The 25,682-nt window shown below is 46.4% G+C and overlaps 1 protein-coding gene across 1 annotated transcript in view; it reads left to right on the forward strand.

Moving 5' to 3' along the window:
* LOC108104676 (glucose transporter type 1) overlaps positions 1-25,682 on the forward strand; it is a 72,251-nt gene that overhangs the window by 6,052 nt on the left and 40,517 nt on the right. Inside the window, exon 3 of the mRNA XM_017210867.2 lies at positions 21,632-21,814. The gene's annotated coding sequence lies outside the window, so the exon portion shown is untranslated. The remainder of the gene's footprint in view (positions 1-21,631; positions 21,815-25,682) is intronic.

Below are 25,682 nucleotides of genomic sequence, written 5' to 3' on the forward strand. Positions count from 1 at the left end.
GCAAGGCAATTATGAAATCATCCTAAGCTAAGGGGAGTCCCTCAATGCTGGCCATCTAATGGCCTTAAAGTAATTTAGCCGTGCTGACTGACCCCGTTCGATGTGTCTAACTGCTGTCCGAACCCTGCTGGTCTTGTTATCCTTGCGAATTACCAATTCCTCAGTGGGCAGTCAACACTTTTTGTGGTTGGCGCTGTTTTTGTCTGCCATCATCTCGAATTGTCAAAAGGTTTCTATATGGCACTCTGGCTCTTTGGCTTTTTTTTTCGGTTTTTCCGTTGTGGGTTGGCTCTTGGTTCGAAGGGACAGTGCACAGGCACTTTTTCAGGCTCAAGCTCGTTGCGCTGCAAAGTATGCAACACTTTTTGCACTTCGCCAGTCGCGCATTTTGATAGATGAGTCCTGGCGGCCATTATGCAACACACACATGCACACCCTCGCCGCCCCGTTTATCTGTCCGTCTGCTGGCGATGGTGTGGTTCTTTTGGCATAACTCACATTGCTCGCTGTTTACTTATTTACCCGAAAATGTAAAAAATTCTTGTAAAAAAATGGTGCAATAACAACAGGCGAGAGAGCAAGCAAAACAAGCAACAATCCCGAATGTTGAATGTTGAATGTTGAATCCTGAATCCTGTGTCACGACAACAACGAGAACAGCAACAACTGTGTCACCGACAGCATCCAGCGTGTGTAACAATTTCTCAAACAGTGCCACACATAAGTCTGTCTACCAGCTGCTATAATGTGTTTCCTGTTTGTGCTCAACGCTCACACACCACCGGATATGAGGCGTCCATCGGAAATGTGTTTCAATGGGTGTTTTCTGGCCCCAGAAGCTCTCCCTGCCTCTCGACCCCGCTCTTCCTGTTACGAATTTTTTCCATATTTTGCCCTTTTTTTCGGCAAGGTTGCAGTTGCCGGCCCTTGGAGGAGCACTTGACTTCCAGGGGCTGCAAGTCGGTTTAGTCGTTGTCCTCTTATCTTTGTGGGCGACCAAGAAATATATGGCCAGGCACCTCAGTGGGCATTAGAAAAAACGGATGCACAGGGAGAAAGTGTACCTCACTCAGATTTAGAGGCAATTGCACTTAGAACTGATGTTGACCATACGAAAGTGACTTTTCTCTGCGTGCAGCTGAGAAATATGGTTGAGGAAAAGTGGAATGGGTAGACGTGTGTTGAGGGAGGCTGAGAGGTTGAGAGGTGCCACAGAAAGCGGCGTCAACTATCCAGTGTTTATGCTGCCTTGCTTTTTGCCCCTTTTTAATTTTTGCAGCTAGCATATTGCCAGCATCCTGCTTCCTTCGCAGCACCCTTGCATCCTGCACCCCTGCATCCGGCATCCTGCCGTTGTCATTGGCAGACCCCCTATGGCTGCACCCCACAACGTCTCCACTTCTCGGCAAAATTGAAAAATACGCGCGATAAAATGCTTGACATGCCACGTAATGCGTTGCAAATATATTGCCAAAGTTTTTTGCCATTCGCCGTTCGCCGTTCGCTGTTCGCTGTTCGCTGTTGTTTGTTGTTGTGACAGCACAGCGGGCAGCGAAAACTGAAAACTGAAAACTGAAATCGACGAGGGGCAGAAGTTTTTAACTCGGCCCGTTATTATTCATTATTGAACTGCCAGTTTGGCCTGACACACGCCAAACGCCATGAGAAAGCAACCGAATGGCCAGCCAAATGGCCAAATGGCGAGGCCCAAACCCAAAACCAAAACCAAACTCAACTGAACTGAAAAATGCGATTGCCACTGTCCTCCGCTGCATTGATTTTTTAGTTGGTTTAATTTTGAAAGCGCAAGGCTAAAACTAATTTCGAATTATTTGGCATTGAACGGTGACTGGTCATCGGCGGGAATTTGCGGGGGCGGTGACCATTAAGTGGTCACAAAACTTTGTCCGCTGACATCCAATTTTTGGCCTTAATGGCAGCCAACTAACAAAGCAGTTAATAATGCAGCGGCCGGGAAGTGAAGCGGCGCACAGCTGTGGTTCACTAAGTGGGCTGTGATTGCGCTATGCAGCGGGATTCTGGTTACTATTTAAACTCCGCTAAATCAGGGAGTTAGGTTTAGGACAAGGGTGGACCAAAAACTTTATTGTTCTTCTAAGAAGTATTATATAATTCCAATTCCTAGTCTTAAATTAAAGTAGCCAAAGACTTTTTAAGGCCTTAATACCATTCAAGCGTTGTTGGTTGATTTAGAGATCATATCGAGTGGCTTGGTGTGCCCCATATGCTGCGCCTCCAGCTGCAGTCTCAGAATGAAAATGGCCATAAATATGCGGCTGGCAGAGGAGAAGCAGAGAAAGCATCGCCATTCGGCTTGCTCCATTCTCCTTTCGCCTTTCGCCTTTTGCCTTTCTCCTGTTCGGAGGCTTCAGTGTGTGGCTGCCGCCTCCTTTGGCTTTCGCCATTCGCCTTTCGCATTTATCGCCTTTTGGCTCTGTGCTGCCTTTGACGCCACCTTAATTAATGGGTTAATGCGACGTCGACAGCGCCGGCGTTTGGTAATTAAGCGACTTTGTCGCCGGCCCCTTTCTGTGCCAAATGAATTATGTGTCCCTGCTCCCTGCTCCTTGCTCCCAATTCCCAGGACTCTCTCTCTCTCTCTGCTCCGGCACTCTGGTCCCGCAGAAACTAAACAGTGAAACAGTAATTTGGCATTGATTTAATATTTTATTTTAATGAAAATTTCGCACATTGCCAGCCAGACAGAACGTGACTGCGGCGGCGGCATTATCATTGTGGAGTGTCATAAATTAATTGTACTGCAATTTGCCAGCGAAGTGTGCCGGCCCCGCCCACTGATGTCCCTCTGCAATAGTTTAGCATGGGCCAGCGCTGCGTATACGTAATATTCTAGCGCCTTGATGACACGGCGCGATAGAAAGCGGAACAAGGCGACAGGACGACAGGACAGAACAGGAGGAGGAGCCTTGCAGGACAATGGATACGGCTGCATTTCGCCTCTTCATTTACGTAATGTAAGCAATTTGCGGAAATTGCTGGCAATTTCGCAGATTAAACTGGACCCAAAGTGCAATTGGGCGCAAATTTCCAAGCTCTGTTTGGGCTGGGCAAACTTTTGTGGCTCCTCGAAAAAGGAGTAGATTAAGATAATGAAGCTGCAGCTTAGAGGGGGGCAGGGATGGGAGGGTGCTCGAGGGGCAGGGTTCAAGAGGCCGGACGAGTTGACTGCAGTGGCAGCCACTCCATCACTGGCAAATTAAAATTAAGATGAGTTATGAGCCTGCTCCCAAGGCGGCGGTGAGAAATTCAAGCTTAATGCCAGCTCCATAAATCAGTATCCGTCGCCTTGGCTCCGATGATCAATGACTGGCGATTGAAGGAGATTGAAGGCACGTATCGGGGACGGAATCGACGATGGGGCCGAGTGGGCCACCCTTTGTGCCGGGCCAACAGCTTCATCATGGAGTGTGTCTTTTCCGGTGGGAAAATGGAGCGGGTGCCAAGGTGTCGAGGGTCGGCATTTATGGCTCGGCAAATATAGCAAACAAAAGTCGACTTTGAGTCTTATGAATTATGAGCTCTGCGCTCGCTTGCTCAGCTTTAAAGTTGATTTGCTTAAGTTTGAGTCATAATATCAGAAAGTCTGTTAAATGAATTGCAAATTATGATTATAGCAATGTGAAATAGCCTTAGTTTCTAACTCAAACTAGTTGATACAGAACAATAAATGGTATTGCCTGGGGGGAAACCACTTAAGAGCCTGGCCCATAAATCAGCAGGCTCTTTCTCCTCAACCAGATCCATTTTATTTTAAAAGTTCCCCGGAAAGGGGATCAGGCTTTAAGTGCGAACATTGATTGGTAAGACACTAATCCGTTTTTGGCAAGTGCCCGGGTCCCCAAGTTGGCAAGGTCCGACGGCAAAAAGTGCAATAAAAGCGGGCAGGCTTTGCCATGCATCGCCGGTCCCCCGCCGTCCGCCGCCCCCTTTCAGTTTGCAGGCTTCTTAAATGGGGCCGCCCATTTGAGCCAGCACTGCACACTATTAGTTGCAGCTGCCAGAAGTGATGAATGTGTGAAATGTAAACTTTGTTACCGAGGAATAACAGCGGCGAAAGCTCAGTTCTGGCGGGGATGTGGCGCAGCGAAAAAATAAAAAGTGGGGGAGGTGGCAAAATGGGAAAATGGGAAAAGTGGGAAATGCGAATCGAAACCAAAGCGACAGACGCCTGTCGAAAATTGCAATTCTCCTTGCGCGGGTTCTTTCATTCGACTTTTCCCTTCATTTTCCCCGCCTTCCTTTCCTTTCCTTTCCTTTTTTTAGAGCCATTTCTTCTTTTTGTTCTGCGGCCGCAGTAACGAAAATCCAATTAAAGCCCCTGTCGCGGGTAGGGATGGTGGGGAAAGTAGGGAGAGCGGGGCTGGGAAAGCTGGGATCAGGACTCACCCTGATTGAATGTCAGACGCTGCGCGATGTATGTGTAATAAAGCGGAGATTGTTTAGCTTACCCGAGCGGAAAGATGGAAAGTCTTCGAGCTGAAACATCCTTTGTCAAAATATTTCATATTGCATATTCGGTAGTTTCATGTTGGTTCGTAATTGGATGTACATCGAGATCAAGCAATAAGGCGATGAAGTCGCAGTTAATTGGACTTAAAAAACAGAAACAGTTTGTTTTAAGTTTGCATTGAGTTCTTCAGGTCTTTTAGTTCCGATTTAAAAACAAATTTAAGCCAAAGAGTAACAGAGTAAAGGAGCCTGCCCAGCTTGCTGATTTTCCCAGGTCGAGTTAGTTGCTTTAATATGTTCCCGGCTCATTAACTTTTTCATTAAAAATTAATTAAAGTCGCCAGTTAATTAGGTCTAAGCGTATTTATCATTTCCCGCTCGAGTTCCACATTCCGCGGCCTGACAGCCGGGCTCCAAAAGTGAACCGAAAACTTTTGCCTTGCCAATTTGCCGCCCCCTTTGGCCACCCTTTTGGCCCGTTTGTAAAGTGTCATTAGTCTGGCATAAATTAGTTTCGCAAAGCGAAAGGAGGTGGGGCCGGGCGAGCGCAACATTTTTGTGGCCTCACTTTGAGCCCTCAGGCATGCGATTATTGATGAACGATCCGGGGATCTAGATGCGGATCGAGATCTAAGCCCCTCCAGACCAGTGCGCCACAAAGAGCCCCTTTGATGTCCGGGCAAACAATGAGCCAAGTCAAGTTGCTAAGACGCTTATGCGGCAACAAAAGCTGGGCTAATATTGTAATAATAAACAATGGGACAAGTGCCTTAATCGCAGCAGCTGATTATGTTGCCAGGGGGCCAAGTGGTAGTCAAGGCTCTTGCCAGCTTATTAGCCGGACTGCATTGTTGGCCAGGTGAGCCCAGCCATTGTCCTTCGTCGTTTGTCGTTCGTCGTCCTGCCTCCTGAATCAGGAATCCTGAATCTGGGTGACACGATTTTCACTCATAACCAGAACTTTTGCTGCGCTTAATGGGGCGCTGAAGCCGAAGCTTAAACGCTCATTAGACGGCCTGGCATTAAATTAATTGGAAGCTGAAGCTGCAAAACTATGCACAAAACAGCAGCCAGTGCAAAGGAGGAGGGGAGCTGTGGGATGGGAGAAGGGGAGAGTGGGAAGGGGAGCCAGCTGTAAGCTGTAAGCTGAAAGGCAAAAACTTTACAAAAGGCCAAAAGTTTGATGGCAACTTTTGTAGAGCCAAAGCACTCGACTTGCATTCATTGCTAATTTGGCTTTAATTGCATAAATGTTGCGCTTTTTGTACTCGCTACACGAAAAAGCCCCCGTAAAAAGGGGGCCAGTGAGTGGGGCATAAATTCAGTTTCCATAAAAATAGACCAAAAATATGGTGCACAGCTAGAAAAATGAATGGGTTTACTTTGGAAATATATCTCTAAATCTTTGAAATGACTTTTTCTATCCCCACAAGGGAGTACATGGAAGACATGCCAGTCAACTCCTCACTTTCATATCGATAACGATCGGCATTTCTCTGTGTGTATGCCAAGCATTTCCTGCCATTTTCTGCGTATCTCTGGCAGGCAGAGAAATTTTTGTGAAATTGTTTGGCGAGTGCTCTTGAAATTGAAATTGTTGTAGAGGGGCTGAGAGCTGGGAGCTGGTCAGCAAGATAGCTGCCAGCTAACAAGTTCGCTCTCGTCCTTATCAGAGGGCCGAGAGCACCTGAATGGCCGAATGAGTGACTGGCAGACTGACAAACGGACAAACTGACAAACGGACCAACTGACAAACTGCCCGATTGACTGACTGAGCTCAAGCGTTGCACAAATATTTGAAAAAGCACAAAAATTTGCTACTTAAATACGAGGCAAGTGCAAAAAGTTTGGGGCGCCGGGAGATCTGAAAACTAAATTTAATGAATGCCAAGCCCATACAAACGGCACTCGCCCTGCTCTCCTCTCCATATTTTATGAATTGCAAACTTCACAAAGCCAAAAGCCCTTTCAGACAAATATTATATTCATATGTGGAAGACTTTTTCATTATTTTTCATTTTCCCTCTGTCTGTGCTGCGAGTCTGATGTTTTCCCCCCTTTCCTTTCCTTTCCTTTCCTCCTTTTTTTTGGTAAAACAATAAAAACTTTTGCTGCATTAGGCTGCATTTTAAGTGAGTTCGTGTGAGTGTGTGTGTGTGGGTGGGTGGGTATGAGAGTATAGAGAGGAGGGCTGCATAACCTGGCTGAAAACTTATTGACAAAACTGTCATTAGCCTGTCCGACTGGCAAACTTTCAACGAAGGGATTTAAAGTTAAGCGACCAAACGCAAAAGTGTATTCAAATATGCAGCAGGAACAACAATAAAAACGACTCGAAACAGGTGTACATGAAACGACATCATTGTCTCTGCCCCGCCCCCTTTCCCATCCTTTTCGGTAACTGCGTTTTGGCTCACGAAAAATGTTTTCCCAGGCAAGGAGCGGGGCGAGAATGGGCGGCGGGCAAAATTTATAATGCGATAAAACTTTAATAAAGGCAGCCCAGCATCTCCTCCCTCCTTCCCTCTGTATCTTCTTCTTCTGCTCTTTCAATGTGTGTGTGTGTGTGTGTGGGGCGGTGTAGTAGAGGGAGGGGCGTGGCATAAAGTAGTTATGAATACAACAACAGTTAGACAGCTGGCAAAAGGAGCCAGGCACGAACGCACTCAAAATTGTATGTAATTGTGCAAGAGTGTAGCTTGTAGGAGGGGGAGGGGGGTGGAAAGAGCCAAAGAGAGTGCAAGATGTGCACTGAGAGAAAGTAAAGTTTAGTAACTTAACACTCATTATGCCTAGACTAAAAGTTTGAAGTTTTCTGAGAAAGCAAACTGCGATTGGCGAAGGAAGAGAGTCAGCCAAGTCCCAGAAGAGAGTTCTTAAATCTGGAACATAGCCTTCTTCTTAATCTTCCTATGATCGTTGTAATCATTGCTATCATTATTCCTCCTTCCTTATATCACATTTTTCCTGCAGTGCCATCATCTTTTGCGTTTCTATGTGGGAGTGTGTGAGATGAAGACGCGGTTAACTAGAAGTAGCAAAAGTAGTTATAGAAATGACAGACAGCTGCAGACCGATGGGTTGAGAATCAGGCGGGGGTAATGGGCGGGGGTAATGGGCGGTGTGGAATCCTTGCGGTGGCCCAGGCCCATGAGGTGTGTGCTAACGAGCAGACGACGACGACGACGACGATGCCACTTGACTGACAACCTGGGAGCAACTCTGACAGCGCTCGGGGAAAAGACGGAGGAGTGAGGCAGTGGAGCAGGGGAGAGCTATGTACATCTCTATGCGAAGGCAGGGGGATATGGGGAGGGAAGGCGGCGCCACGCACGAGAATTGTTTTGAAATGCAAGGTGAGGATTAGAGAAATGTCGCACAGAAAATTGCATGGAGTGGAAAGTTTTGCAACTAATGTCTCACCGAGATATGAGCGGAGGAAAAGTCCAGGGGGCTGCAATTTATGGAGATGCATCTGCTAAGTGAATGGAGGAAAATCTATTTTTCTTGTTGTTTATTTTCCAAATTCAGAATGGGGGAATGGCAGGACATGTTCTCGAAATAAATTCGAGACGACTTATGTCCTAGCCTTGGTAAGGAGTCCGATGAAGCCCTAACTAAGTTAAACCATTTTCAGCTGCGGCTGCTGGCCAACCAAAGAAAGGCAATCTATGGCAATCGTAAAAAATGCTGAAAATCATAATTGGATAAGTAATATCAAACGTGTTTTTAGTTACCAATTAACTTTAGTGTCACTTTCAGCCCGCAGCCTTAGTTAGCTGCTTAATTACTAACAGAAACTGACTTGCCACGTGGATGGACAAGCTACCAGGCCAACTCGGGTTCAAGATTCAATTAGGTTAGGCCAAATTATAAACCAACTTTTCGTAATGGGGCAATTACCATCTGAATGTGAAACTGCATCAACTGCATCCCAGACTGATATCAACTTATCCTTTATCCCGCAGCCCTGGTGACACTTTCAATTTAAATGGCCATTTAAGAGTTTAATAAAATCCCAGAGCCGCCGCTCTTAATTTCGTGTTAAATTGTATAGGCAATTACCCAATGCAAATGCAATAAACACGGCAAATTTATTTCCATTTTCATCCCGAAGCCCGAAGGCGCCGCGATTATCAACACGTTGCCATCGTCCTGGCAAAGCTTTTTACAAAATGAAACTCGCAAAAAGGACTCGCTGGCTGACTGGCTGGCTGGTTGGCTGGTCGCGGAGTGCATTCCGCAGGACACGGACACTGCAGCTGCCGACTCCAGCTCCAGCTCCAGCTCGAAGTGTTTGCCATCAAATTAATTGGCACTGAAATTAGCACGAGGCTTCCGGTCGCAGCTGATTTAGCTGGCTGCGTGTCCTTCTGGCTTGCAGCTTCCTGCCAGAGTCCTGCCCCGCGGCCCTACTCTATTTTCCCATTCGCACTAAGTACACGGATTTTGCATTAATGCAGCACTCACATGAATCATTCATTGATTTAATTACAATGATTGCAACAGGAGCTGCAGGTGCCCGGTGGCAGGTAGCAGCTAGCAGGTGGCAGGTGGCAGGTGCTAGGTGCCAGTTGCCAAGTGCCAAGTGCTCGGCGGTACTTTCAAGTGGCGCCCGAGGAGGGAGAGTTTAATTAAAAGTGCTAATGCAAAATAAATAAGCACAGCTGCCGACAGGAGAAATCAATTTGCGCTAATAACCAAAGCATCGATGGCTGCTGAAAGGTTAAAGGTGAATGGAGTCGGAAATTTGAGGCAAGTGCCGGGGAGGCGGAACTTCATCGGGATAGGCAAATTAATCCTGCTCTAGGAATCCAAGCGGAGTCTCCCCTTATCACAGCTGCAAGTGCTGCCTTTGACAGCTCGCATTCGGCTGTCGCAAAGGACATTGGACGGGGACACATTTTCCAAAGTTCACTTTAAGAAAAAGTTACCTAACATTGATCAGCGATGCTCCTATAAATCCTTTAAATATTTCTAAATTAAAGGATGAGCTAAGTAGTAGAAAGGCAAGGATGCCAAGTTTAAAGAGGAACCAAAACTACGTATCCATTTTATATCCACTGATTTCTCGCAGTGCACTTTTTCCAGCTGCTCAATGACATTTTCGTACTGTCCCTTGGCACCTTTGATGGTCAAATCCGAAACCAAGTCCCACATACAATAATATTTTTTTGCAATTTGGTCCTTTGTGTCGCCTCTGCCTCTGCCTGGCCCGTTTCGCCCTTTTGCTAATAGTATTAGCCGCATGTTGCAAAGGGGTTAAGCTATCGTTTTCATGTTCCTGGCCCGCCCTTTCAGGCCACCTCTATCCCCGCTCTGTGCGCTTTCATGCCACTTTGATTTCGCTTTGTGCTCTCGCCACGGACGTTTAATGGTTGAAAGGTAAATTGCACAGTATTTTCCTGCTTGGCTTTCCTTCTTCTGCGAAATCGGGGAAAACACTTCCGCTGCCGTGTCTTGGCCTCGTTTTTGCTGCTCCCGTTGTCGGCCAGCACGGAAATCATTTGATTTCGCCCCGTTCGTGCCGGCTAAGGCGATCAAAGTATTTTGCATGGCCCGCGAACTAAATTGGATGAGGATTGCAGGAGCCGGGGCAGAGAACATTTAGGCCGATCCTTTCGAGGCACAGGGCCATTCCCAACCATCTGTCCGCCGATAATGCGCTCAGCAAGGATTCGGGATCCAGGATGCGGCCGAATGAGCACACACATAACATATAAATCGAATTGACAGTCGCCGTTCGAATTGGCAGCGGGGAAATTATGGACGTATAATTCAAATTAATAGCAGCTTATGGCACTCGAGCGGTTTTAACGGCCAAAAAGTCAGTCGAGCAGCAAAGGCAGCAACGAGTGCTGCCAAGTGCCAATTGCAAGAGCTGCCGCCCCACCCCCTTTGGACCATGGCGAGGACCGCACGCTGAGCAAATACAGAAAAAACGCAGCAAAAGCCATTCGAGTCCCCGTCCCCATTCATGGAATGTTTGATTTAAGAACGAAATTATCACAGGGAAGCCAAATATCGATTAAATCTGTTTGGCTTAAACTGATTGATTGAAGTCTTAAACAAAGGCACTAAATTATTTTTCAGTGAAAAGAGAGGCCTTCTGTTTGCCGCCAACATGAATGGAAAGTAAGCAGGGCTTAAATATTTTTTCTATCGCTTTCATTCGCTTTTTTATGAGTTGCATTTTGAATGCAAACTTTTTTGTCTCTGGTTTCTGTGTGTTTTTATATTTGTTTCTTAAATTTCAAACAAATTTAAATGCCATTTTCTATGCTGAGCTTACAAAAAACAAGAAGAGCCAGAGTTGGCTTGATGGCATTTTAATGTTTTAAATAATTTGCATTGATTTCAGTTTTTTTATCAGCAAAGGGGAGTGCTTTTGCATTGATCTCTTTAAAAAATATGCTTTTAAAGTTCCAAATGATTTTTGTATAATTATTTGCTTGATTAACGGGGAGATTCTTTCAGCTTTCCTGCTCTCAATAAATCCTTAATCACATCTAAGTTTTAGTATAAAAACATTTGTTAGTCTGACATCATGAAATGCATATCGAATCATTTATTCAAACTCTTACTTTTTTCCTTTTCGAGTATACATATTGGTTGGACTTGCGTTGGTCGGCATACGTGGCGTATGCGTAATCCGCGCTTAGCCCGTCAGGCCGCGTGCAAAAGTCAGTCGTAAAACGGCCATCGGCTTAAACTGTTGCGGCCATAAAGGTTAACGGGCAACCGAGCTGAAAAAAGCTGGGAATCAACTGCTTAAAATTTAACGAAACAATGAGCTAAACTGTCAGGGAGGGGAGGGGGAGGGCTTCTCCCCCTGAGAGGGAGAAGGAAGCCAGATGAATGCATTCCAATGCCGCACGCAAGTGACGGCCATGAAAGCGTAAAAATGTAAAATTAACACGCAGCTTCTGGTTTTAGTTTTGTGGCAGCAACAAAGGGGGCGGACTGGGGGGCGAGGCTGGGGGAGTGGCAGCTATGGCAGCCATGGCAGCTGGACAACCGCAGCCATAAAAACCACACAAAAGCAAGAATGAAGTTGTTGCCGCTGCTGCTGGCCACAAAAAGCGCTTGAAAAATATGTTAACCACAGTTAAAACAGCGCCAGGTCAACCGTACCAACACACACACACACACACAGAGAAACACACAAACAAAAGAGAGCGTTAGAAGGGGGGAACTCGAGCGAGACACGCTTGGCATGTTGACAAATGTTGCAGAGACTGCTGCAGCTTCCCCACAAATGAGCATCAACCTGGAGCTGACCTCCTTGCCTGCAACGCGCCCCCCTCCTCCCCTGACAACCCCCTTTCCACCACCCTGGCAGACAGTTTTAGTTGCGCTTAAAAGCGTGCTACACTTTCTAATGCTCGAAGCGTGATAAGCTGGCCCCAGCTGACGTTCGTTTTAATGCGAACGTCATCCTCCAGCAACCTTCGGGGTTTGGCACTCCCTCGTCCGCTTCTCCCCCCTTTTCCACCCCGATAGTGCTGAAAACTTTCGCAACAATGACATTATCAGAGCCAGAAACAATGGAGACACGAAGAAAGCAAGAAAGTTGAAGCATGAAAATTTCAGCACAAGCTTATGGTCAGCTGATTGATATCTACAGTGCAGCCAAATAAGTCAAATGGAGGTCAATTATCTAGCTCTTCATTTCACTTATTTGAAGGGTGATTCGGCTAAGAGAGAGGGGATCTTTCCTTCTTTATGGTAGAACTTAACTCTGAAAGCATTTGGAACTTTGGGGTAATGTCTAAGATCTGCATTGTTTTTATACATATAAGTCATACAGATCCGTAATCTAACGTGCAATTGAATGCTTTTCAAGTTCCTCAAAGCCCTCTTAAAGGATTTCTTCTGGCAGCCTTCAGATATTTCCTTTGCTGGTTTATTTTAAGCACTGGCTCACCACACGTAGCTCACACACGCGCACATGTGGCAGCGAGGAAAACTCTTATTTCAGCTTCGCCCCCGAAATCGCATCGCATTTCATTAGTTGCACTCATTTGGCATTCGACGAGCATTCGCATTCAGCTGCAATTTAGCACTCGCAGGCGATTTTTATTGACGTTTTTAATCAGCAGATGCAGTTGCCTCCAGTCTGGAATCACTCTGGCGGAAGGGGGATCCCCTCTCACCCTGCTCAGCCGCATTTCCGCAGCTCTGACATCAGCATTCAACTTCACTTAACTTTTATTGCATTGCTCTCTCACACCTATTTCATTAACAAAGTTTCACACTGATGATGCATGTACTGGCCTCTCTATCCCTGGCATTTTCCTGCTCCTGCTCCTTCCTGGGGATGCCTTTGATGTCCTGGCCAGAATCTGCCCGGGTATTTCCTCAGCTCTGCGTGAATCCAATTTGATTGACGTTACGAGTTTCTGCTACTGATTCCAATTGCAATCAATTTACTTTTGTGTGCCCGCTCCGCATCCGAGTTGCAAACTTCATTAGAAATTTTCCTTTTTGCCAGCTGCAGCTGTAGCATTTTTATCCCCGCCTTTCCGAACCCAGAAGCAGTATCTTCGCTCTGGCATTTTCCTGGCTTTTCCTCGCTGCAGTTAAGTGGCCCAAAGAAAGTGCTGAAAAGTGGGGAGGGAAGCAGAAAGCAGAGACGCTAAGTGGCAGCAAAGAAAACTTGTCGTCATATGTGGAAAGTTTGTCTGCGGCCTGGGTTTATTTTGATATGGCCAATGAATTGGGTGGAAAAGTTGCTCCCCCGCTTTCCTGAATTATGGTAAGCCCCGAAAAAGAGAAAAATTAGCTGGCCATAATGCGATTTCGATGGCAGCAACGTTTGGCCCCGAACTTTTATTTCGCTGCACTTGATGGGGCATGGGATATCGATGACGGATTGCCAGGCGATGATTGCGATGAAACCAATCGAAAATAAGGTTTTTCCTTTCTTTTTCTGGTAATACAACAATCGGAATGTGTCACTAGCAAGTCAGGATATATTCCTGATCTGCTAAATGGTAGCCATGTTCCATATAGTCTTCTGTTTTTCTGCCGTATTTACTTTTAATACTTTGAGCACTTCCATCAGCGAGTCCGTCCTGTTTATTATTCATCCGTGGGATAACTTTCGTAATTTGCAAAACTTTTAATTGAACTGTTGCCACCCACACTCAGACACTCACTCGCCCACACCCCACCGCTTTTCATTTTTATTTTCACATTTCATTTTTACAGATGCCTGGCCATACTTGCCGCACATACAAAATGTGTTGCAATCTGCTGGCGCATGATTTTTCACGCTCGTTAGTCGAGAAGTATTGTGTTGCAAGTGTCCTGCCGCTGCCAGGACCTTGTTGCGACCACGCCGTGCGATATGCATAAATATACACCCGCGCCAGCAGCAGCAGCCCGGCGTTCTTTTTAATTAAACAACATGTGTTGGATTTTAATTTGTAAGGCAAATAAAAAGTGGACACCGTGTAAAACATTTGCCGGCTGAACGGCGCCGGGCCAGGTGTCGCATCAAATTGAGCAAGGCTCGCAACATGCAGCAATAAACGCGCTGCTGCCACTTTTTGCAGCACGTTTTTATTTCGGCCCCTTTTTTCCGCTTTTCCGCTTTTCCGCTGGTTCTGCCCCACTGAAAGTGGCTCTAATCTGTTTAAACTGCAGCGGCAGTCGAGAACCGGCGATTGACATGCCCCTGAGCCATCAATCACTTCGGGAGTCGCTTCACCCGGCCCCCTGTCGAGTGTCCTTGCAGCAAGCAGGCTCGCCCACCCGATGTTTTTCCCAAACACTGAGAAAACATTTCCAGATTTTAAAGTGAAATCAGATGGAATGTTAAAGGTGACTCTGCATAGCCGTAGAAGGTATTTCTTTCAGTGCATCCCTCCATAACCGAGTGATGAACGAGGAAAACTCTGACAATGAACAGAAGCTGTCTCGAATTTCCATTTACCTTTGGCCCTGCCCAAGCCCCAAGCCTCTGAGGGCGTTTCAAAGGGTATTCAACGAGGGTATTTGGCCAGGGCCCGAGGTCTCTTATCGAAATGGTTTCTGGACCACCGCAAACAATGCAAATTATGAAAGCAAAACGAACGTTTATTCCGACCTCCCTGCTCGGGGTCCGTCCGTTTCAAGTGTTGACGGGCCAGGGCTTTCCTTTTTTTTTTGGTAGTTCGGCCAGGCCAACAGCAATCAGGCCATTCCATGCTGTCAATAAAAGTGTGGCAGAAACAGAGACGGGAAGACTGTCAACATTTTGCAGTTATTTTATCTTTGGCCAGCCCACAAACAACGGTCCCGCAGGTGACAGCAAGGAGGGAGGCAAACATTTCGGTGTGCCCTTTTATTTCGGCTGGCCATTTGACTTTTTGCAACATTGCGCATACGCACTGTTGCATTTTAATTAAGCCCCAAATAGATTTCAGCGGCCAAACGAAACGAAAACACACTGGCATTGGCACACGGACGAAAACCAATTAAACCAAAGCAGCGACTATGGCCAAATAAAATGCAATTACTGACCGGCCAACTGGGCCACTAAATTAATAGCCCTGCCACGGGTAACGCGGCGTATGCGTAATGCGAGATGCGAACTGTTCTCAAAACAGATGAGGCAAACTGTGTCACTATTCGACTGCTGTACTGGGCTAGTGCACTGCTAAAAATTCTCAGTACTAACTGCTTGAAATTTCTGTCATTTCTGCCTTGGAAAGGCGGTTTTTGTGTCAACTTCAGGGAGGGAAGTTTAATCTGGAAATGTATTATTTATGTAGTTTACCTAGGAGAAGGTTTTCTCTCAGTGTGTCGTCGCTGCCGCTGTGCTAACCACAACAAAGGACACACAATTTGCAGCGTTAATGTCCTGGCCTGGTTCTTTGGGGCGAGTGAATGCGGGGACTAAATGTCCCCCTCCCGATAGCCGAGAATGGAGAACGACGAACGGAGGACCTTGCAAGTAATTGCAATTGACGACACCGCCGCTGATGGGGAGTCCATGCCATCAACCAGCAACGTGCAACCTGCAACCTGCTGCCTGCTGCCTGCTGCCTGCGACCCATTCATAAATGCATTTAACGTGTCGTGGCTCAGGTTGAGGCTGAATCGCAGGGCTCAGGATCTGGGCTCAGGTGGCAACTAACAAGGAAACAATTACGCGCTGAAAAGGGATGGCAAATGGCATTAGAGGGCCCTGCTCCCATTCCCATACCCATTCCAGATCGCTGCTCCTCCATGTGCCCGCAAACACGCACTGCCATCTGCCTAATGAGCAAATGAAGTCGATTAAAGGTGTGTCGGTTGCGAAATGGGAAATGTCCCGACTCCGTTCGCTCTCTATGTCGCTGATTATCACGCGTTGTGGGGCTGAAATGGAAATGGGATATGCTGGAAGAACTGAAACTAACCAGGGTTTATTTCCCCAACTGGTATTCTGCAAGGCTCTAAGGATCCTACAAGCCAATAAGGTTCGATTGAGAACTTGAAGGCTGTATGGCTGTATCCTAATAAGGAATGTTCACAAATTGATCTATAAACAAGCGAAGTGATAACTAATAACTAAATCTTAATCAAACTTAAAGTTCGCAGTGTAAGCTGGCATTACTGCAAAGCAATAATAAATATTAAAGTAGATGGCTTGAGAGCTGGGGGTATTCGCAAGTTAACTGCATTTCCATACAGCCCAGAGCAGCCCCAAATGAGAGCACATATGCGTGACTGAGGACGGAGAGTGTCCTTGGCCAGGACGCATAGCAACTGCATGGCGAGCGAAAGTATCTATTGTGTTTTCCCCAGCCGCAGACACGAGGATGCATAATGAGCAATAACTGGGCTGCTCCGATGTCCTCGGATCACGTCAGTCCTCGTGGACTCCAATTTGTTTTCCTTTGGAGCGACTTATGATTAACTCGGGGACCATCCTTCGGCCAGCCTCTAATAGATGAGGAAACATCCTAGCATCATAACTAGTTTTTAATTGGAAATCTCTTTCTCTTCTGGTTAAGGCAACTGCCTCCCATTAAAGCAGAGGGGTTAAGCTCCGGCTGATAAAGGCCACAACTCATTTAACTGTCATGCACTAAATAACGGCCCACGAAATCTGCATGTCACACTCATATATATGTTTCTATATATACATAGCTTGAGGCTTTACATAATGTATGTGGTGGAGGCACACACAAACATCTCAGGATGGAATGCGGAGTTTCGGGGCAGCCATAATGAGATGACATGACATATAATGAGGTGTGCTGTGTGTCCGGGTGGCTGCAGTTTGATGGCAGCGGCGACTAATTGCGCAGATGCCAGCGATTCGAATTCAATTATTCAGGGAATTCCATTAATTCCGAATTAGCTGAACGTGCTAGGAGGGGACTGATCCTGCCTCTGAAAGTATGCCATACTTTTCATAAATACTGAGAACACTCACACACACACACACAGATTATGACCAAAAGCCCAAAGAGCCACAGGCAGAGCCACAGCCAACAATAAGCAACAAAAATCCCCTCTCTGTGGCCAGGACAACGTTTAAACTTTGTTTTATGCAAGTTTTTATTGTTTAATAGCTCGGTGGCTGGCGCAGGGGCGCTGTAATGCTCAAATCGAAGATGTCGTCCTGCCAGGTGGATGACAAGGCGGCTTACCGCCAAATGACCGCAGCAGGCTCAAGGGGTCCTGGCTGGGGATCGGGGGCGAGGTCCGCCCCGCAGATTGCAAATTGCAATGTGTGCAGGTTCACACAGAAAGCTCTTGTCCTGCCCCGATTTTCCCTTGCCCACCTTTCCTCCCACCGGATATAAAGTCAGGGCCCACGACAGCGGCCATGTTGGTCGTATTTAAAGTCTGACCATGTGTTCCGAGTGCACACAATTTGGGTTAAAATAGTAGCTCAGCACTCTATTTATTCGAGAGGTTCTTCAAGGGGTTAACAGAAGTTACTCAGTTAAGATTTTCACCTATCAACGTAGGCTGTGGATGAAGAATTGATATATTAACCTATAGTATTGCAGATAGTTTCCCATTTTACCAGGTAATTCAAGAACTTTTGCATTCAGCTAGTAATTTACGGCCACTGTGTTCAGTGCTGCTGCTGTGACCGCAGCTGTAGGTGGGATTGGGTGGCTTCTGGGTGCGGGTGTTGAGTGGCTGGTCAATTCCTGAAACTGGACGCGGCGAAAGAGCAAGGGGGCGGGTGGCACTCCCCTCGGGCCGGTGGCATGTGCATTTTTTATGCAGCCACATATCCACAGCTGTGGGGCAGGCTCGGTTTATTCTTTTTTTCGTTGCAACAGCAGCAGCACCACACCCACCGCCCACCATCTACCGTCTGCCATCTACCAGTCACCATCAGGTGTCGGAGCATGCAGAATTTTGTGGCTTTTGATTGGCTTTTTCGGGCGTCGGGAAAAGTTATAAATGGAGTTTAGAGCGAGGAGTTGTCTGCGGTGGTCAGCTCATAAATACGTCCAGTGCGGTCGGTCCCTGCATTATGGATCAAATCCTCGAAGTAATTTCAGCAGGAAGGTAGGAGGGGAGGGGGGAGCAGATGAGGCGGGGTCCCAACATTATTTGCTCACGAACTGCGGCAGTGCAATGGTGGAACACGGCAAATGTAAATAAAGTCGCTGGGAATACAATGTGGGAATGTGTGCCAGGCCACAAGATGGCATGGCAGAGAGGGGCCGCTGAAGGGGGGAAAAGGGAGTTCCCGAGAACTAAGGGGTTTCCCCACAGCAGTAAAAAGCAGCAGCGCCAACGGCAAATAAAAGCGTGCAAATAAAACTAAAGCAAGCAGCGGCAACTCGCGTTATTTGCTAAATTTTGCATACAAAACAAAGTGAAACCGAAATGGGTGGGAAGTCGCTGGCGAAGCCATAAACAAAAGCAAGTTGGAGTTAAGTTTTCAGACTAACAGATGCCTTGTAATGCTTCTGAATTAAATATTTTATTTTTAAGTGTAAATCTAGAACAGAAATCAGCTAAAAAGTTTGGGCAAAACTTCGGAGGAATCATCGAAAACAGACCGATGCCAGTTTATGCGCATTTTGCAGCATACTTTGCGGCTGATACCCGGGCAAGATCTCTCGTTACCCAGCAGCCCAGCAAGCCACAGTGCTTGGCAAATAAAATAGTGTCTGGTGGAAAAACAAGGGGAACAATAAAAATTTACAACCAGCCAGAAAGCAGGCAAAGTAAGCAGTTACCAACCCGAAAAAACCCCGAAAGACAAAGGCGAACAGCACAGGGGGAACTCAATAAATTGTCATGCAGTAAAATGTAGTCATGGAGGAGTCGCGGAGGAAGACGGAAGGAAAGGAACCACGCGCGACTTTGTTTCAGGCGATGAGAAATGGCCAGGGGATTTTGCCAGGGAGAAGGGAGCAGGGAGCAGGGAGCAGGGAGCAGGGCCCGTCCGTGGCTACAAACTGGCAAGGGTTCCGCGACGGGGCACGTAAAATGCCAAGAAAGTAGCAGATTGCAAGTGGCATGCAGATACATGCTTATGCCACATCCTGACCGAAAATCACATGTTCTGCTGTAGCGGGAAGGATGTGATTTAAGTTGCAGTGCAACAGCGAACAAGGACTACGCTATATGTAGCTGCAACAAATGAGGCGGTCCTGCCTGAAGAGCCATATGCCATGTGACATTTGGGCCTTTCCACTGGAGGCCTGCTGAATTTTTCATGCCCTTCGCGCGGCATAAACTCACCTCAGCCACTGTTCCTGCCACTTGGGACTGTAAATTAAGGCGAATTCAGGTTTATTGGCTCTTGCCGTGGGGAGTACTAGAATAAGCTTATCTTAGCAAGGAACTTTTAGCCATATTAAATCTCTTTTAGTTTGATTACTTACCGATAATTGCCACACATATTTATATGGCCAAATGGACAGCATTCGAGAGTCAACCTCACACACGTGTCCCCTTAATTTCTGTGGCAAGTGTCGTTGTTATTGCGGCTTCATTTGGCTTTCAGGTAAATGGGCTCTTAGCATGGCTCTACCTTTCGAGTGCATTAATCCTTTTTTATAGGCGGCGAGGAAATTGGCGCAAATTAAGTATACGTAGTGTGGACTTGGTCAGAGGCCATTTCTTGGCCGGCGTTTACTTTGGCCAAATTGCATTAAAGTTGCATAACGTTGCACACGGTTTTAATATTTAATTTGGCAAAAAGCTTTCCCAACACATTCGCATTCGCAGGATATGTCTCGCTACTCCTTTCCGACCTTCTGTCTATCTGGCTGCCTGTGTTTTTCGTCCTTTTATTTGGTGTCCTGCACTTAGAGCTGCCCGGGCGATAACGCCGCTGACATCCACGCTTAATAATATCCCTTTTCGCGCTGGAAAAACAAAAGCGCAGCCTTGTCTCTGTGATTTTTCCTGCGAGCGCTGGCAGGGCTGCGGGGACTGCGAGGACTGCGAAGGGAAAAAATAAAAGAAAAGCGCAGCTCGCAAATGGAGATAAAAATTTGCGATGGCAAAGCCAAAGGAAGCGACAAAAAAATAAAGCTAGAAAAAACAACAGCAGTGCAGGCGGCAAAGTGCAGCGAAAGTATTTACAAAGCGTTATCACGCTGCGACCCCTGTCACCTCCCCCGCCACAGCACCGCCCACGCCCCTTTGAACTTTGCACCCACTTTGAGGGCACCCCCACCGCCCTTGCGCCACCCACTCAACACGTTCGCTTGTTTATTTTCGCCTCCGGCGTTCGCTTCTCTAATTTCTGATGCGCTGCAGTTTTATATAGTTAAATAAAAAGGCGCTTAAGCAGGCGATAGGGTGTAATCGTGGCCCGAGAATGGATTTCAGATGTGGCCGGCGGGGAAATTGGCGGAAGAAGATATAGTGGAAATGAAAGCTGCGAGGGAAGTGCCAAATTAAATGCGCATTCATCTCGCCCAGGAATAATGCAATGAAAATCCTATTGCAAAAAACACTCAAAGTGGGCAAATGTTGCCTTTAATTCAGGTCAGCATGGCTTTAAAGTCTGCAGTTTAAATAAATAATACTTTCGATTTGTTTCTGAGATTAATCTTTATCAAACTTAACTCACTTTTCAGCAAGAACGAACCTCATTCTTAGTAAAAACGTATCCAGAACTTGAGCTCCGTTCACAATCTCATAAATCATGCATTCAGCAGCGTATATAGGTATGCCAAACGTAACTTAAAGACAAGCGAATATCGATTTATCCATTATATAAAGCCATTTCTAGAGCAGTTTTAATTGCTTCTCCTGTCCATCAGTTCCAGCGAATCGAGTGGATCCTTAGGAATCCTTCGCTGTGGGAACGAACGCTCCCTGCCTTATCCCTCCACTCTGCGCTCCTCCAAATTCAGCAGCTCATCTCCTATTCCATTTGCCAGAGCTTTACGAGCTGCTGCTCAAATTTAAAGCCCATCAAGGGAGATGGGATGGCTGTCTTGTCGGAATAGTTTCGCATTTTATAACTCACTTAAAGGCGCCGCCAGGCAGCGGGCCAATTAAAATGGGCAGACGAGCAGCTGATTAACCTTGCCAGCTGCCGCAACCCCTGCCACACCCACTGCCACGCCTGCTCCTCCACTCCCTTTTCCACTTTCTCACATATATATGCACCATATTTAAAGTGAAGCCCAAGTGACCGTCGCCAGGTCACGTTGTCGTCGTCGTCGGCGTCGTCGTCTTTTGCAATGGTGATTGTGCGAGTGCAGCAATGACGTCAGCACACCTACACTGAGAGAAAGCGGGGATGGGGCGAAGGCCTGCCACGCCCCTGCCCACTAGTGGGCGGACCAACTGAGTTGCCACGGTAATTGTGTGCGCTGCTCCACGCTTCGGTTGGCAATATTGTTATGACCAAAAAACCAGGTCACAAAGGATCCCCCTCGCCCGGCCCCCGACGCCACTGTCTTGGCCTCAGCTTTCGGCGTGAACGCGCGCATATTTTATTTGATTTATTTATACAAAAAAAAAAATATATAAAAACGAATAATAAAATAGGAAAAGACGTCATAATTTAGTAAAATGCTTAGCAAAGTAGGCGGTGGAGAGTGGGAGAAGGGAGCGAAATTCTGGAGGCGAAAATCCCTGCTGGCAGTTGGGGATTTCTCAGCTTGAACTCTTGCGCTATTTTGCATTTAATATTTATGCCACTTTTCCCTCTGTTTTGCAGGCATGCATCGGGCTCTCCAGTTAGCCAGCCTCCGCCCAGCTCAGCTGCTCAACTTGTCGACTTTCGGCCCAGACCGCTGACCAGGCCAGGACCTGGCAGGATCCTAGGATCCAGGACGAAACAGAACAGAACGGGACACGGCCAGTCCTCAGCCATGGCTGCTGAATAATTAATGCAGTTTCGGTAAGTGCATTTGAGAAATACGTTCCCTTTTTGCAGTTCTCAGTTTTCAGTTTTCAGTTCTCAGTCCTAAGTTTGCCTTAGTTCAGTTTCAGCAGGTCAAAATGCAGGGCATCTCATTTAAATGGGCACTGAGGAACTGGGTTTCTATTAAATACCTATAAAATACATTACGATTAAGTTAAATACCATATATAATGTTAGAAATATTAATAATAATAACCATTTACAGATTAAACAGATAACTTTTCTCATAAAGTGAGTAAATAATAGTCCCCAGAAGTTCTCATACAGTTCATTTTCGCAGTGCAGGCTAAGGAATCCCCTCGAATCCTCCTCTTGCCAAACTAAGCTTGACAAATGAAGTGTTCACTGCTCATAGCCTTCGAGGGGGCGTGGCCCATTGTCGGTCGGGAGCAGGCTCATGCATAAACCAATATGCGACATAGCTCCGCTTCTTCACTTCACTTCGGTTTAGTTCAGTTCAGTTGAGTTGAGTTCGCCTCGCGCCTCGCTTTTTCTTTGGCTGCGTTCACGCGCCGGAAACGGAAATTGTCCACCGACAATGGCAACAAAATGGCAGCGGCCAAAAAAGAAGGGCCACCCGCAAGCCAATGGCAAGTGACTGGGTGAGGGGGTGAGGGGGTGGTGCGGTCAGGCGGCGGTGTCCACTATTTTCACACATTTGTAGAGCTCATGAGGCGGGGGACCACATAAGAGAGGGTATATTTTTTGGGTCACTCTCGAACTGAGGTTTCAATGGTCTTTAGAGGCTGGTAATGACTGGTGGAGGGTCTGGTTTCGGGGCTTCCCCTTTGGCTTACCATGTTTAATTCGAGGGATAAAATAGAAAAGGACTTGACAGTTTTTGATAATAATTTCAAAATATTTTTATTAATTTAAATTTAATCATGGAGATCTTTTTGTATATTAACCCAAATTGCTGGCTCTTTGTTCCCTTCTTTACGCAGCTCCCTCAGATTATCTCGTGTTATCCTCTCCTTTGAGGAATACCTTACCAATTTTGCGTTTTCCTACCTTCTTCTTTCCCGACAAGGATCCCAGAGTATCGCCCAGTTCGTCATCCACTCCGCTCTTCCCTGTCGCTTTGCCGCTCAGATCTGCGTTATTTATGCCCCTGATGCTGTTGCTGGGTTTATCTTAATGCTGTCCTGATACAACATTTTCATCGTTGTCGTCGCTCATCGCAGTTGTTGTTGTCTTTGCGTGCTTATTGCCATTCCTGCTACTGTGTGTGTGTGTGTGAGTGCACTGAGAGAAATTCGTTGAAGAGAAACAATTATGCTTAGGCTGGAAGCTTCTTACTGAAAACGCTTAAAAGTATGCTAAGTTTAATTGTCATTCAAGGATGTATTGTTCTTCACATTTTGAAATGGAAATGGTTTATTATAGTCCTCTTTTTTCTCCCTGTGCTTGTGCACTGCTTATCCTTATCCACAACATCGTCTTGTCCTTCCGCTCCCTCCCCTCTCGCCTGCCTTTGCCGTGCTGTCCGTCGTTTGTTTTGTCATTCAATTCAATGAGGCTAATGTCCGCTAAGGCCCCTGCCCCTGGCCCGCCCCAATGGTGGCTCTTCTGCGTCCATTGCTTCATGCTGTTGTTGAAGTGCCATTAAGTTTAGTTGTCACTTAGCCTCTTTGCTTTTATATGCCGTTCTCCTTCTCCGTCTCCGTCTCTGTCTTCGTCTTCGTCTTCGTCTTCGTCCTGCGTCCCGTGTCCTGTGTCCTGTCTCCTGTCCGTTTGTCGCTTGTCGTCTGCCGACCGTTGTTGTTATCCTTTTGGCTTGAACGTCTTAAGCGCCTAATGCCAGGGCCATAAAAAGTCCAACTAATGCTTTAAAGTGTGCCACACACACACATACACAGCGATAGAAAGAGATGGTCGGACGAGTAGATGTAGCTACACGGAGAAAAGTGTTCTTAAAAATGTGTCATAGAATTTGATTTCGTAGTCATAGATTTTGATATTGCGACTATACAGATTCAGCTAAGTTCTTTAAGATAGTTTAAGGTCAAAAATAAGATATTAATGTAGGTAAAACTCACTAAACTTCTTCGAAAGAGAGTTAATACATAAAGCCCAGTAGTGCTTCAGCTTGACTTGTTTTCGCGGTGCAGCAATTTGAGCATTTGACTGCAGGACAGCTAAAAATGGCAACTCCTGCTCCGCTTCAGTGCGGTCCGGCTCTGTTCGGTTCGCAGGACCTCTCTTATCTGGCCGGCTTTATCGATCGTTTTGCGTGTTGTCTTTTGGCTGTTTGATTTTCGGCTTTAAGCGAGTCCATCCTTCCTTTTGCCACTTGAGTCCTTGTTTTTATTTTGTTTTTATTTGCTTCGTTCTCGCTTGCCGGCCTGAAAATTGCGTGTTAATTTTCACACAAAAAGGGAGACAGTCGCATTTTCCACGTTCTGCGAACTCTGTTTGTGCTTTGCGGTTTTCCAGACGGCTTTCGCTTACATATTTGCATTTTTATTGTCCCCTGAGCTTCATTAGCCGCTGCATTTTGTATCCTTCTGCGTATCCTGCGGCGTATTGTGGCCAAAAGTTCATCTAAATTAAGTGCAAGCCATTTTCAATTAACTTTCGACGAATTCAACTTGCCCGAAAACTTGCAGCCAAAAATGCAAAAACTTTTGCAGCAACTTTTCCGGCACTTTTCGTTTTTGTTGCCGTTGCCGATGAATTTTCATTACGCTGCATATTTGTTCTCCTTGCCAGTTTTTCTCCTTTTTTCTTGTTATTGTTGTTGTTTTTGTTGTTGTTTTTGCCTTTTTTGTTTGCATGTAAACAAGCCGCGCCAATTTGTTGCCCTCTAACAAAAGCAGGGAGAAAAATTTCGACTTCAAAACTTGTCAAATTCTGCAGAACAGAAACAACAAAACCGATCCTGAGTGGCAGGACATGAGGGGCGGAATAATTTCGAGGGCAAGTGGAATACATTTTGCCCTTTAATGGTAGGAAGAAGTGCATTAAAAATGCAGATACAATGCCCCGAAAAATGCCCGACAGCCCGAAAGGGGGCTGGAGCAGTGGCTCTGAGGGCGTTTCTCTGTGTGCTTGTGCAAATTTCAAGTTGTCAATTTATGATTATGGCACCTCATGAAGCGGGCCAAAATGTAAATTATACGCCAACCGCGCAGCGAAATGAGAACTCAAGCGCGTAACAACTGGCCAAATTGCATGTGGAAGAGCGGAGAGAGCCCCGCAGAAGCGTGTTAGTGGCTTTAAACTTGGCGAGTCACATTTAACGCTTTTTAACGCCAAAGCGACTGCACTCACTCAATCTCAATCTCAATACAGTGTGGAGAGCGGAGTCGTTGTTATGTAAATGAGAATCGCGATTTGCCCGTCTGCCACCCCTAGCCATTTCAGTCTATCGACAGGTAGCGCAGGTGCAATCAAATATTACGTATACGCCGCGCTGTGCACAATAGTTAGCAATAAAGCTGGCAAGGCAGTGGCAGTGGAGGCAGTGGAGTAGGCAAGGCAGCACAGTGGCAGTGGCTTGGCTAGCAAACTGTCAATTTGGCCACCGCTGCTGCCGTTATTGCTCCTTACATTTACCTTATAACCACGTTAAGGGGGACGAGAATATTGAATTACTCGAAATGTGTGGAAAATGAGTGGAAAGAAATGGCACAACAAGGGCCAGTGGGGGGACATCATTGAAAGTTGTGGAAACTTGAGCTTTAAGCTGCTATCATCGAAGCGAGGTATTTGTATCTCTTAAGGATAATAGGCACCATTTTCGTCATTTAAGAAGATATTTTACTATGCTTTAAAGGATCTTCTGCAGAAAATTGTCAGCAGAGCGAGTTCAATCCCACTTTCCGGGAAATAGTTGCTGTGT

Source organism: Drosophila eugracilis, unplaced genomic scaffold (genome assembly GCF_018153835.1).
Source record: "Drosophila eugracilis isolate 14026-0451.02 unplaced genomic scaffold, ASM1815383v1 contig_2088, whole genome shotgun sequence".
NCBI lineage: Eukaryota > Metazoa > Arthropoda > Insecta > Diptera > Drosophilidae > Drosophila > Drosophila eugracilis.